A 14,238-nucleotide genomic window follows, 5' to 3' on the forward strand; every position below is an offset into this window, starting at 1 on the left:
AACTTTATTGACTTTGAGAGATCTTATTTTTTAAATAATGTTTAGACTTTAGACACTTTATGGACTTTGAGATATTATAAATATAACTGATACAAACACAAATTAAAAAAGACTTTTTCGACATTGCAATATGAGACTTTGACAAAATTTGGAAATATATTACACTATATTGTTGCAAAGTTTGAAAGTAAATTACAAATTTTCTAGTATTAATTAAAAATATAACTCAAATTAAATTGAATTTAACTTCAGTTATCAGTTATACCCGATAACCGACTTGGAGCAAAATGTCAAATCGGAACCAACCCGAAAACTGTTTACCCACCCCTAATAGAGACCCTATGCATTGCACTATTGCAAGGGCCTGACGCACCTCACTAATTCAAGTTCAATCTTTACTTGGGTGTCTCACTTTATTGTACTTAATATTTTTTTTTATTATTTATTTTTTGAGTGAAAGTTGCTTCTTTTGCACTTGCGTTTATAAATAGTACTCCCTCTGTCCCAATATATTAGACTCGTATACCACTTTGGGGTGTCCCAACATATTTGAGCCATTTTTATTTATGGTAAAAATTACTTTACTACTAACTCCACTTACACCACTAAACAACACCTCCTAAATTCCTGTGCCCAAAAGAAGTGGGTCTAATATCTTTGGACGGAGGGAGTCTAAGATAAAATGCAGTATGATCAAGTAGACTCTCTACATGGGTCAAGTTAAATCTTAGACCTAGCCTCGTGTTGTTGGATGTCTAATCCAAGCGTTTTCAAAACCTTAACTCACTTCTACTGGCTATTATAGGGGAGTAAAGATCGATACCACAAAGATAGAGGGCTATCGAGAGCTGTTTGTATGAAAAGGATGTTCTAGGAAAGGTTGGGAAACGAAAGTGAACCCTAGCTACTTGACAGCAATGTAACCTAGCTACTTGACTTGGGAAACGAAAGTGAACTCTAACTAACTAACCAACTAGACTATAGAGGTACAGAAAAAAAATATATGAAAATATTTTTTATCATTTTAATAAAACATGAAAACAACTAAAAAGCAAAATTGCAACGACTTTCCTAAAATGGTCATGGAGCTGAAAAAAGTGAAAAGAGGAATACTACTTTATCTAGTCATACTGAATGGAAAAACAAAATCATGTAATGACAAAAACAATTAAACTTAAGCTACTTTTCAGATTTTGTTGCGATTTTCTACTTCATCTTACTCACCTATATACACAAAATAGAGCTTGAAAACACCATGGATGAACTAAAATGCGAGAAAACAGAGCATGATTGAAAAATGTACGGAAACACGAAATCAACACCGGAAAACGCAGATCTACGCTAACTGCCGACTAAAAATCACGTAAACAACATGGATCTAAGTAGCTTGCTACTTGGGTCTTCAATTGTCGCCCATACGTTGCACTATTGCACGGGCCCGGCGCACCCCACCTATTCAAGTTGAATCTTTACTTGGGTGCCTAACTTTATAGTACTTAATTGTATATTTTATTTATTATTTATATTATGGGTTTCCATTTACAGTGTATTTCTGATATTGATTTTGAGTTGTAATTGATCTTGGGTCTCTTTCTTTACGTAATTGTTTTCACATATGACAATGCTTGCAATTAGCATATGGATATTTTAGGTTCACACTTTAGATTTTATAGTTTTCTAGCATAGAGTTAAATCTCACTGTAGACAAAATATTACAAGAATATTTTTGCTGCAGGTTCGTAGTTTCCAATTCGTTTATATACCCGATGAAGCTACGTTAAATAGGCAAAATTTTGATTCAAAACAAAAAAGTTCATATTATCCCACATCCAACACGAGAAATAAAGTTGGATTCAAATCAAAAGTATAAAAGAAGAGGTGCGTAGATGTTGAAGCTTATGCCTTTCTCAGCCTTTTGGTTAAGGCTAAGATCAAGTGTAGTATTTGTTCTTATCAGTTTAATATCTGATATGTGGGCCATAGGCTCACACGATATTAAATTTATTTTTTGAGGATGAAGATCCATCAAAGTAGCTTGCTAGCTACTTGGGTTTTCAAGCGTCGTCAATGTGTTGTACTATTACACGGGCCTGACGCACCCCACCAATTCAAGTAGAAATTTTACTAGGGTGTCTAACTTTATAGTAATTAACTTTTTATGATATATATTATTTATTTTATGATTTTCCCTTTATAATGTGTTTTTGATATTGATCTTTAGTTATAACTAATTTTGGCGATCTTTTTTTACATAATTGCTTTTCACATATAGGTTTATGGATATTTTAGGTTCACAATTTAGATTTTATAGTATTCTAGCATTGAGTTCATTCTCTCTATAGTTTTCTACCATTGATCTCAACTCTCTATAGAAGAAGAGGTGTGTAGATGTTGAAGCTCATACCTTTTTCGGCCTTTTGGCAAAGATCAAGTGTAGTATCCGTTCTTATCAGTTTATGTGGGCAATCAGCTCACACGATATTAAATTTATTTTTTTAAGGTTGAAGATCCATCAAAGTAGCTTGCTAATTGGGTCTTCAAGCATCGCCCATGCGTTGCACTATTGCTCGGGTCTGGCGCACCACACCAATTCAAGTTGAATCTTTACCTGGGTGTCTTCCTTTATAGTAATTAAATATTTTTTATTTAATATTAATTTTATGAGTTTCCCTTTACAGTGTGTTTTTTTATATTAATTTGTAGTTATAACTATCTTGGGATCTTTCTTTACATAATTGTTTTTCACATATCGGTTTGTGGATATTTTAGGTTCGCAATTTAGATTCTATAGTTTTCTAGCATTGAGTTCATTCTCTCTATAGACAAATCTCTTTGTGAGTCATTGTCATATGCTAATTAGAAGATTTGTGATGCAGGTTTGGAGTTTATAATTGTTTTTATATCGATGAAGCTACGTTAAAAAAGCATAATTTTGATTCAAAACAATAAAAGTTTATATTATCCCACATCCAACATGAGAAAGAAAGTTGTATTCGATTCATAAGTATAAAAGAAGAGGTGCGTAGATGTTGAAGCTCATGATCAAGTGTAGTATTTGTTCTTAACAATTTAATATCTGTTATGTGGGCCATCGGCTCCACGATATTAAATTTATTTTTTGAGGGTGAAGATCAATCAAAGTAGCTTGCTACTTGGGTCTTCAAGCGTCGCCCATGGGTTACACTATTGCACGGGCCTAGCGCACCACACAAATTCAAGTTGAATATTAACCTGGGTGTCTATCTTTGTAGTAATTAGGAATGTGATCAAATACAAACTCTAAATATTGTACAAACTCAAAACTATGATATGGACCGTTAGAAAATATCAAAAGATGATAAAATAATACTCCCTCCGTTTTACTATGGTTGAGTCATTTTTCCATTTCGGGAAGTTTCTTCATAGTTGAGTCATTTCCATATACGGTAACTTTTTTCTTTTTCTTACTTTACTCTCTCTTACTTTATTCTCTCTACTTTATTCACTTTATACTTTATTCTCTCTACCTTTTCCTCTCTCTTGCTTTTTTATCCATTTATTTAACACACCCATCATCCCTTTCTTAGACTCCGTGCCCTAAAGTTCCGCCTCAACTATAGTGAAACGGAGGGAGTAGCAAAAAAAAATGTCAATACAATGTCAACGGTTGATGATATGTTGAAATTGTGTTGACATCAAAATCTTGAAATTTTATACTATGTTGACATTGTATTGATTTTGTGTTGATAATGTTTTAAAAAGTTTGGAGTTTGTACAATATATGAGTTTGCATTTTATCACTACCCATAGTAATTAATTGTTTTTTTATTTAATATTAATTTTATGAGTTTCCCTTTACAGTGTGTTTTTTATATTAATTTGTAGTTATAACTATCCTGGGATCTTTCTTTACGTAATTGCTTTTCACATATCAATTTGTTGATATTTTAGATTTAGAATTTAGATTCTATAGTTTTCTAGCATTGGAAATGAAGGTTGAACCCTTTGTGAGTATTGAAGCTAAATGACTTTCTCGGATGCGTCGTTGGGTTATATTAATTTGTAGTTATAACTATATTGGGTTCATTCTTTACGTAATTGCTTTTCGCATATTGGTTTGCGAATATTTTAGGTTCGCAATTTATATTCTATAGTTTTCTAGCATTGAGTTCATTCTCTCTATAGACAAATTCCTTTGTGAGTCATTTTCATATGCTAATTAGAAAAGTATTTGTGCTGCAGGTTTGTAGTTTATAATTCCTTTTATATCCGATGAAACTACGTTAAAAAAGCATAATTTTGATTCAAAACAATAAGAGTTTATACTATCCCACATCCAACACGAGAAAGAAAGTTGTATTCAAATCATAAGTATAAAAGAAGACGTGCGTAGAGATGTTGAAGCTCATACCTTTCTCGGCATTTTGACTAAGATCAACTGTAGTGTCTGTTCTTCTCAGTCCGATATGTGGGCCATCGGCTCACGCGATATTAAATATATTTTTTGAGGGTAAGGATCTATAGAAGTAGCTTGCTACTTGGGTCTTCAAGCGTCGCCCATGTGTTGCACTATAACACGGGCCTGGCTCACCAAACTAATTAAAGTTGAATCTTTACCTGAGTGTCTATCTTTAAAGTAATTATTTTTTTTATTTAATATTAATTCTATTAGTTTCCCTTTACATTGTGTTTTTTATATTAATTACTAGTTATAACTACGTTGGGATCTCTCTTTACGTAATTATTTTTCACATATCGGTTTGTGGATATTTTAGGTTCGCAATTTAGATTCAATGGTTTTCTAGCGTTGAGTTCATTCTCTCTATAGACAAATCCCTTTGTGAGTCATTGTCATATACTAATTAGAAGAATATTTGTGCCGCAGGTTTGTACTTTACTGTGAGTCATTGTCATATGCTAATTAGAAGAATATTTGTGCTACAGGTTTTTACTTTATAATTCTTTTTATATCCGATGAAGCTACGTTAAAAAAGCATAATTTTGATTCAAAATTATCCCACATCCAACTCAAGAAAGAAAGTTGTATTCGAATCATAAGTATAAAAGAAGAGATGCGGTAGATGTTGAAGCTCATACTTTTCTCGGCCTTTTGGCTAAGATCAAGTGTAGTATCTGTTCTTATCAGTTTAATATCTGATATGTGGCCCATCGGCTCACACGATATTAAATTTATTTTTCGAGAGTGAAGATCCATCAACGTAGCTTGCTACTTGGGTCTTCAAAAGCGTCAGCCATGCGTTGCACTATTGCACGGGCCTGGCACAACCCACCAGTACAAGTTAAATCTTTATGTGATTCTAAATATCTATCATATTTTTAAAAGATTATATCCTTGCTCTAAATCCCCAACTAAAATATATAAACAAAATACAGTTAAGATAATGCAAACACTAGTTCCAAATTTATTTAAACAACTTGGCCTATAAAGTATTAACTCTTCTTCATTTTTCTTATTCTAGTAATGTAGTAAATATTCAAACTTATTTTCAACATCTTTGCAAAAATCGTCAAAATTCCCTTTAATATAGAGGCTGTTCCAACATTTTCCTACCAAAAATACATATTTTGCTCACCATTTAGATTTAGATTATGCTAGCAAAGCAAATTCTGTCAATCCAAGGTAGCAACACAATTTCCATTAATTATATTGAAGAACTTTACGCCAACACTTCATCTTAATAACAAGATCATAGTTATCTTCCATCTAACTTCCCAACCATAACTAGGAAAAGAAATCATCCATTAAAATATCAAATAGGAGGATAGAGGACAAGCTTTGTGGACAGAATTTTCTGTTTAAAGTCCAGCTGAAGGATCATTTTGATTATCCAGTTATCCATCCATTTACTGTGAACAAAGCCTGTAAGACTCTTGAAATTGTTGAAAAATATATCCCTGAAGGTTTTGTTTCCGAACCTATTAGTTCTCAGGTGAAGCTATCAGATCTATTGTTTAGAGATGATCTTGCTGAGGTATTTATTTCAATTATTATTCTTCTTCTATGTGTTTTAGATGTTATTAAATTTTTTACTTTACAGGTCTCTGAAAAAAGCTTTCAAACACCAGACTTGTCCAGTATAGAGAATGATAATAATTCTAAATGGATTGAGGTAGGCACTGTGAAGAGATGCTTGGATATGGAGTTTGATGCGTGTGAAGATTACATTGATTTTGAGGCTCTTAAAAGGCAGAAAGTGAATGGTGGAGAGTAGATCCTTATAAAGATATTTGGCTTGTGATTTGATGTTAAGACGATGTTTAAGTTTTGTTTTTTGGGATCATCTTTTTGGCTTATTATTGAACTATTAAGATTATGACTTACAATTATTTAATGTTATGTTTTATTCTTCCGTGATATTCTATTTAAGTTTTTTTTACAATTGTTCATTATTCCAGTTTTATTTTATGTTTTAATTTTAATAGGAATGTTTACATATTTTTAATCCATTTTCTCTTAAGTTTTCAGAGGTTTTGGCATAAGAGATAAACAAATTGATTACAAATTAACACATTGACCACAAACTGGCACCTGACCTCAAATTAACAAACTGACCACAAAGTTGCAAATACTACAGAGAAATTATGTAAAGCATAACATGATGTTAACATAAAATGCCATAGTTTGAAAATCAGAATTTCAAAATCATAAGGTTTTTGTGCTGAATCTACTTATATGGATCCTCAATTCTTAATCATGATTCAATACTCTCACTTTACATGCAGGCTGAGTAGTAATCATTTACAAATTTTTGGATTTCTTTGGAAGGTTAGTAAACACTCCTTAATCATCTATAAATAAATCCTCATCTGTTGCAGCATTTTGTGTTTTACATTTTTGTGTGTTTACAATGAAAAAGTAGAAGAGTTCCACAACTATAAGCTTTATCAACTGAAGCTTCAGGTTAGTATTATACCTCTGTTTAGCTTGCTGAATTGACTGCAGAATCTTTTTATCCTTCTTCTTCTTGCATATATCATTGTCTTTCAAATATCTTTCCTGACATTAAACAAAAGTAAGTATTTTTTTTGTAAAAAAATTTGCAGTATCGTATAATCTCCTTTCACAACATCTATAGAATGTATATTCATGTAGAAAAAGCATTGGTATCATGTAAATTGTCATAAAACCTTTTATTTCTAATAGATAGCAAGTCTTATACAGATTCTGAAATTCTATAAAATGCTCTTCTATCCAATGGTGTTGCATCAAAATGAAATCTCAGAGTGATATAAAAATTTTTCTATATTTGGTCACAACTGTGGATCTCTACCTAATAAAGTTTGTCAACAACATTTCAACATGTAATTGCTCAAAATACTGATGAACCGAACTTAGTGTGAGAAACTTATCTGAGTAGGCATGTAATTATAGGGTTTTCGATTTTTTGTGGTCTTTTTTTCCAATATTTCGATCAATTTGTTGAATCATTGAAAGTCTTCTACTACTTCTTCGAATCTGAAAAAAAACCAAAATGAAAAGAGGCAGATTAGATCTATTGTTCGACATTTTTTAATATTAAATGGATTTTCTCACGAATATACCTTTAACCGAAACCGATTTCGATGTAATTGCTGAAATATCAATGGATTTTTGCTCTATTGAAACGGATTTTACACCACTCTTCGTCTTCTTCGTTAAACCGATGACCTCGATAAGCTTTCGGCGAACAGAATTTAGTCAGGCATCTAAATCGTCGAATTTGTAGTTTTTGAGATTGTTTTGGTAGTGCTTTAGGTTCAAATCTTTGGATTAACAGTGGTAAGGAGTTGGTAAGGAGTTGTAAGGTGTGCTGGTGTCATCCCCGGCGGCGATTCGGTGGTAGACGACGGATTTTCCGGCGAATTGTAATGGAGAAAGTTTAGGGTTTGCGCCGACAAGGAGGGAGGAGAGAGAGGAGTGAATGACTTATATATGGTGTATAAATTATGGTTTTGTTTCATAAGCGTGTTAATTATATTTGATATAGTCTAATTAAGTTAATTAGTTCCCAACTAATGATAATATTGTTATTGGACTTTTGATTTTCTGGGCCTGCATTATTTAGATGCATGGGCCAATTTAAAAAATCGAATTGGGCTTATTCCATTCTTTTTTTGCGTATGTGTTTTAATGTGTTGGGCCATTTAATTGTGTAATTAAAGCTTTATAATGAATGTATAATAATTGTTTTTAATATTTATATGTATATATGAGAATTTTATTTTTATTATATATTGTTGTTTTTATTTATTTAATAAATTTTATATTTATCAAAAAATATGTTTTATTTGTTTTATTCATAATTATGTAATTAGATATAACATGTAACATGAGATTAAACTATTTACATTTTTTTCCTTCTTTAATTATTTTATTAATTAATATGTATTCTACAAAATTTAATATTATATATTAAATTTTTTACAATAGGATTGGGTTTTGGGGTTGAATTAATTGGGTTTTGGCTTATAAATGATGTTGATCGTGATGAACTTGATACGTCTAATATGGAAGGCAATACTGTTGCATTGTCATGTTTGTTTCAATCTGGAGGTATTTTTCTATCTATATTTAGATTGAATTATATCAATTTTATAATTTTTTTTATTTAGATTGAGTTCGAAGGAGTACGTTTTCCTTTTTTAATTCTTGATAATGTTATTAAATATTTATACTATTGTAATTAAAACATTTTTATAATCATAAACACCATTGTTATTCTCTTTTTTTCTTTATTATTCAACATCATCTTTTGAAAATCGTTTGGCCCGTGCATAGCACGGGTTTTAACACTAGTTTTGGATAAAAGTAGGCCACGACGATCTTTTATTTACAGCCCAAAGAAATAAATAAATCTGGAATCGAGCCTCTATTAACTATTTATTGCATCTGTCTCTTATCAAATTGTAAATGGGGTCAGATTTATTTCTTACCTCTCTAACCCAAACAAATAAATTATTAGTCCAATAAGAAAAGAACTCATAGGGGAGTGTTATATTGCTAACTCAATGCTTAATTGCTAACTACAACTCAATAATAGTCATTAGATATTCAAATTAAAGGTCTGGATCATTAACCACAAAATGTCAATACGATAAAAAAAACGTCAATAAGGATTAATTCTAATAAAAATCAATAGGGGTATTAATGTCAAGTTAGTTATAACTAACTTTTAAAAGAAATCCCAAAACTTTAAATTCATATAACATATATCAAATTAAAGATAATTTTATAAGGATTCCAACGATATACTACATGCATATGTTCCGACGTCAAAATTTGAAAAAAAAAATCTAGAATTTTCGTATTTTTTTCGTACACAGGCTAATGTCAATACAGCTAAGATAATATGTCAATATAAAGCATATACAATGTCAATCCTAAATTTGTGTTGACATTCTCAAAGCATTGTGTTGTTATTTTCGAAACACTATATTGACATTTTTATCCAAAACCCTAATTTGGTTTTTTTTTAAATTTTTTCGATTTAATTAATAAAAACAAAAATTACACGTGGCAAATTGTAGACCACACGTTTTTTAAAATCATGTGGTCTTAAATTAGTTGTAGTTAGCAATTGATCACTCCCCAAAACTCATATATGTAAATACCCAAATTCATTATCTCTCATCATTCAACCTAACCTTAATTTGATGTGAGAGAAGCTCCTCCCACTCACTACCTGATGCCGCCGTCGCTACCCTGCCGGCGCCGCCGTCCGCCGCAGCCTCCGGCGGCGTCCCTCTCTCTCTCCGATGCTCCCTCTCTTCTCTCCCTTACCCCTCCTCTATCTCTCCCTCTCTTCGGCTCTGCCGCCACCGTCCCTCTCTCTCTCGGATCCGCCGCCGCCACTGTGCATGCACAGGCGGCGGCTTCGGCCTCCTCCGTTCGTCGTGCTGCCGGAGCAGGTTCTCGGCGCCACTCCAGCCCGGCCGCTGCCTCCTCACCAACTCCCGAGAGGTAAATTAGGTAAATTCCATTCTATTTCCTTTTTGGTTTTATTTCTAAAGATTTGATCTTTGATTTAAAGGTTTGGTGTGTAACTTGTAGATGGTGAAACTAATGACGGATCGGAGATATGGGGTTTCCACCGTGTCACGGGGAGCCTAAGTTCAGTGGCCGGAATCTGGCAGATTCATATTCAAGAGATAAGATTCTTAATTTATGCTTAGCTTGGTTGTAGGACTTGGATTATACATATTATATGAATTTGAACAATTATCTTGCTATTTGAAATTTGATGGTGAAACATGGTGTTAAACTTGCTGTGTATTGTTGATTTCAGATTTGGGCAGATTCTACTTTCTCTTTAGATATGCAAATGCTTGTACATAAGAAGGAAAGAAAGGCTTGGGATTTACCTTTCGATGTGAAAAAGTATCGTTGGATCGTTGGGCTCGACTCTACTATTGTGTGCAAATCTCCATCCTTGTACTCCTCTATTCTATGTTGTGCTGGTATGTGGGTGTGAAGAGAATTTTAGAATGTTTGATAGTGATGTGTGCTTGAAGTGCAAAGCCTTGGGGTTTATATAATTGATGTTCCTTTGCAAGTTGCTATGCAAGTGTGGGGGGAGCTTAAACTTGGGGAAGGTTTTAACATGGGGGAGTTTTACCTTGGGGAGTTTTACTGCCAAACAAAAAAAAATGTTGTAATCTTATATTAGGATTATAGCATTTAATGCTAAGTTGATAATAACCGTTAGATATCACACTACTTGCATCTCCATTGCCTTCATGAAATCTCTATGGATTTGATCAGAGATTTCCAAATCTAATATGATTTTTAAAAGATTTCTCTTGATATGAATAATAAATGCTAGTATCTTACTCCTTCTAACTCTCTCTCATCACGTAGGAACACTCATTTGAAGAACCTTGGCTATTCCTTGGAGTAGGGTGCAACCATTGAACGAGCGATCTGAGGCTTGCATCTCTCTCCTCAAATTGTAAAAGATTAGAATTTGATTCTTTTGTAATAGTATTAGATTGTATCGGGCATTGAGAACTTTTTGTTTTGGATTTATTCTTGTATTTTCACTTGAAATAATCGGGATAGAACAACAACTATGTCTCGTCTTGATTCCTTTATAGCTCAATATTGATTCATTCAAAATATAAAGGGCAGGTTCTTGATTTTACAAGAATCACTTAGTTGATATTATTTACTGTTAAGCTAATAACAATAATAGTAATAGTAATAATCATACGTTTTGAAGGTTTGGGTTATTACATTCTACCCCCCTTAAAATAAATTTCGTCCCGAAATTTGTGGTGCTCTTAAGATGAAATATTCGGTAGCTGCCGATTCTTGAGATGTCTCATTCCTACATGGTCTCTTCACTGCATCTAGCCTTTCAGCTTTGTGCTTCTCTCTGGACCAACCCCGACTGTTGGTAGCTAATTCCTCTATCACCTCCATAGCAGGAACTCCTCCTTTCCTCAAGAATCCTCCATTATCTCCTTGAAAGTGCTTTTTCAACTCTCTCAAAATGGAATCTGAGTTAACATTTGAATTTTGATTCTTTTAATCAGATTACAAAAATCAAAATCGAAAAAAAAATAGGTAAGGTTTCTCCTAATCTATCAGATAGACGGAACTGATACAGAAGGTCATATGAACACCTTTGTTAAGAATTTTTAGGCGAACCTAGGATTGGTCGAGGAACCCTGCATGCATTATACGAATGGACGAGCTCAAAGGGGGGAGTGCGTCAAGAACCATGCTTTCAGAGAAGTGGTGGTCCGAATCTTATCTGAACTGCGAGAATAACTGACTGAATCCAACAAACTAGAGATTTTTTCGTTAAACCCATTATAAAGGATTCCTACCTGATGGTCTATTCCAAAACCATGGTTCGGGCATTTGCGGAGAAGAGCTTTGAAACGTGCAAGAGCTTCATATAGAGGGTCATCGGATCCTTGCACGAATTGAAAGATCTCACACTTAAGCTTTAGGATAGTGCCAGGCAGGTAGTACTTGTCGAGGAAGAGGACCACTAGATCCTTCCAATTTGTGGTTTTATCTGCAGGCAGACAATCATACCATTCTTTAGCAGCATCAGTTAAGGAAAAGGGAAAAAGTCTTACCCTCACAATATCATCATCAACACCATTGATTCTGATTGTATTAGCTATTTCCACGAACTTGGTGAGATGTCGACTTGCGTCCTCGGTGTCTCTTCCTGCGAAGGCATTTTGTTCAACCCTATTGATTAAGGGTATCCACAACTTGAAGTTGTTGGCCTCTATCTGCGGACCTGCGGGAATGTCCACAATGTTACCATGACTAAACATATTCAAGATTGGAATTACCTCCCTTACACGTTTTTCTTTTTCATCTTTTGCCCAAGCTCTTTCTTCTCGCATCTCTTCCAACTCCTTTCGGAGGGCGATGATAAGATCGTGGTTGGTAGGCTCCGCCATCTTATTTTCTCCACAAGATACGCAAGTCTGCACAACCTGCAGAAACTAAAAAAAAAGGAAAAAAAAAAAAAAACGAAAAAATAAAATTGAAAGCATTAAAATCCAAAGTAGTAAAATTATCCGTTTGAAGATATCACTCCAAAGTGAATTGTCTTCCCCGGCAACGGTGCCAAAAACTTGATGCACTATTTTTTAGCACTAAATAAACCCGCAAGTGTACAGAGTATATATAGTATAGCTAAAGGTCAGTACCGGATATCGAACACGGGGAAGGGAAGGCAAACACAAAGTGTCTATCCTCTACTAGTACTCAATTACTATCTGGCAGATCAAGAGATTTTGAAAACTTTTGAAAACAGAAAATATTTGAAATCAATAAACAACTAAATGCAAGCAAAACAAATAGACAATCGATAGAGATAGAATCCCAGGGATGTGCATTCACAGTTGGGGTTTCCACCTTGTCACGGGGTGCCTAAGTTCAGTGGCCGGAATCCGGCAGATTCATATTCAAGAGATAAGATTCTTAATTTATGCTTAGCTTGGTTGTAGGACTTGGATTATACATGTTATATGAATTTGAACATTTATCTTGCTATTTGAGATTTGATGGTGAAACATGGTGTTAAACTTGCTGTGTATTGTTGATTTCAGATTTGGGCAGATTCTACTTTCTCTTTAGATATGCAAATGCTTGTACATAAGAAAGAAAGGCTTGGGATTTACCTTTTGATGTGAAAAAGTATCGTTGGATCGTTGGGCTCGACTCTACTATTGTGTGCAAATCTCCATCCCTGTACTCCTCTATTCTATGTTGTGTTGGTATGTGGGTGTGAAGAGTATTTTAGAATGTTTGATAGTGATGTGTGCTTGAAGTGCAAAGCCTTGGGGTTTATATAATTGATGTTCCTTTGCAAGTTGCTATGCAAGTGTGGGGGGAGCTTAAACTTGGGGAATGTTTTAACATGGGGGAGTTTTACCTTGGGGAGGTTTACTGCCAAACAAAAAAAAATGTTGTAATCTTATATTAGGATTATAGCATTTAATGCTAAGTTGATAATAACCGTTAGATATCACACTACTTGCATCTCCATTGCCTTCATGAAATCTCTATGGATTTGATCAGAGATTTCCAAATCTAATATGATTTTTAAAAGATTTCTCTTGATATGAATAATAAATGCTAGTATCTTACTCCTTCTAACTCTCTCTCATCATGTAGGAACACTCATTTAAAGAACCTTGGCTATTCCTTGGAGTAGGGTGCAACCATTGAACGGGCGATTTGAGGCTTGCATCTCTCTCCTCAAATTATAAAAGATTAGAATTAGATTCTTTTGTAATAGTATTAGATTGTATCGGGCATTGAGATCTTTTTAGTTTGGATTTATTCTTGTATTTTCACTTGAAATAATCGGGATAGAACAACAACTATGTCTCGTCTTGATTCCTTTATAGCTCAATATGGATTCATTCAAAATATAAAGGGCAGGTTCTTGATTTTACAAGAATCACTTAGTTGATATTATTTACTGTTAAGCTAATAATAATAATAGTAATAGTAATAATCATACGTTTTGAAGGTTTGGGTTATTACATTCTACCCCCCCTTAAAATAAATTTCGTCCCGAAATTTGTGGTGCTCTTAAGATGAAATATTTGGTAGCTGCCGATTCTTGAGATGTCTCATTCCTACATGGTCTCTTCACTTCATCTAGCCGTTCAGCTTTTTGCTTCTCTCTGGACCAACCCCGACTGTTGGTAGCTAATTCCTCTATCACCTCCATAGCAGGAACTCCTCCTTTCCTCAAGAATCCCCCATTATCTCCTTGA

General features: G+C 33.7%; 2 long non-coding RNA genes, 3 other non-coding genes and 2 pseudogenes across 5 annotated transcripts; 6 read left to right on the top strand and 1 right to left on the bottom strand.

Moving 5' to 3' along the window:
- The first annotated feature begins 1,898 nt into the window (after positions 1-1,898).
- On the top strand, positions 1,899-2,104 carry LOC125185844 (U2 spliceosomal RNA; annotated as a pseudogene).
- A 296-nt stretch (positions 2,105-2,400) lies between these two features.
- LOC125185849 (U2 spliceosomal RNA) lies at positions 2,401-2,587 on the top strand. Its single transcript, XR_007170335.1, has one exon. It is a non-coding gene; the product is annotated as a U2 spliceosomal RNA (small nuclear RNA).
- A 446-nt stretch (positions 2,588-3,033) lies between these two features.
- On the top strand, positions 3,034-3,210 carry LOC125185855 (U2 spliceosomal RNA; annotated as a pseudogene).
- Positions 3,211-4,386: 1,176 nt separating this feature from the next.
- LOC125185856 (U2 spliceosomal RNA) lies at positions 4,387-4,575 on the top strand. The gene has a single exon (XR_007170339.2). It is a non-coding gene; the product is annotated as a U2 spliceosomal RNA (small nuclear RNA).
- A 432-nt stretch (positions 4,576-5,007) lies between these two features.
- On the bottom strand, positions 5,008-7,859 carry LOC148934249 (uncharacterized). The gene is made up of 3 exons (XR_016136705.1): positions 7,543-7,859; positions 6,915-7,456; positions 5,008-5,256 (listed from the first exon to the last, which is right to left on the bottom strand). It is a non-coding gene; the product is annotated as an uncharacterized LOC148934249 (long non-coding RNA).
- On the top strand, positions 5,073-5,270 carry LOC148934250 (U2 spliceosomal RNA). The gene has a single exon (XR_016134765.1). It is a non-coding gene; the product is annotated as a U2 spliceosomal RNA (small nuclear RNA).
- Positions 7,860-7,917: 58 nt separating the features above from the next.
- On the top strand, positions 7,918-11,129 carry LOC148934251 (uncharacterized). Its single transcript, XR_016136708.1, has 3 exons — positions 7,918-9,949; positions 10,031-10,437; positions 10,838-11,129. It is a non-coding gene; the product is annotated as an uncharacterized LOC148934251 (long non-coding RNA).
- Positions 11,130-14,238: the final 3,109 nt, after the last annotated feature.

Source organism: Salvia hispanica, chromosome 1 (genome assembly GCF_029641045.1).
Source record: "Salvia hispanica isolate PSC_SH4W2 chromosome 1, Shi_PSC_v1, whole genome shotgun sequence".
Classification (NCBI taxonomy): domain Eukaryota; kingdom Viridiplantae; phylum Streptophyta; class Magnoliopsida; order Lamiales; family Lamiaceae; genus Salvia; species Salvia hispanica.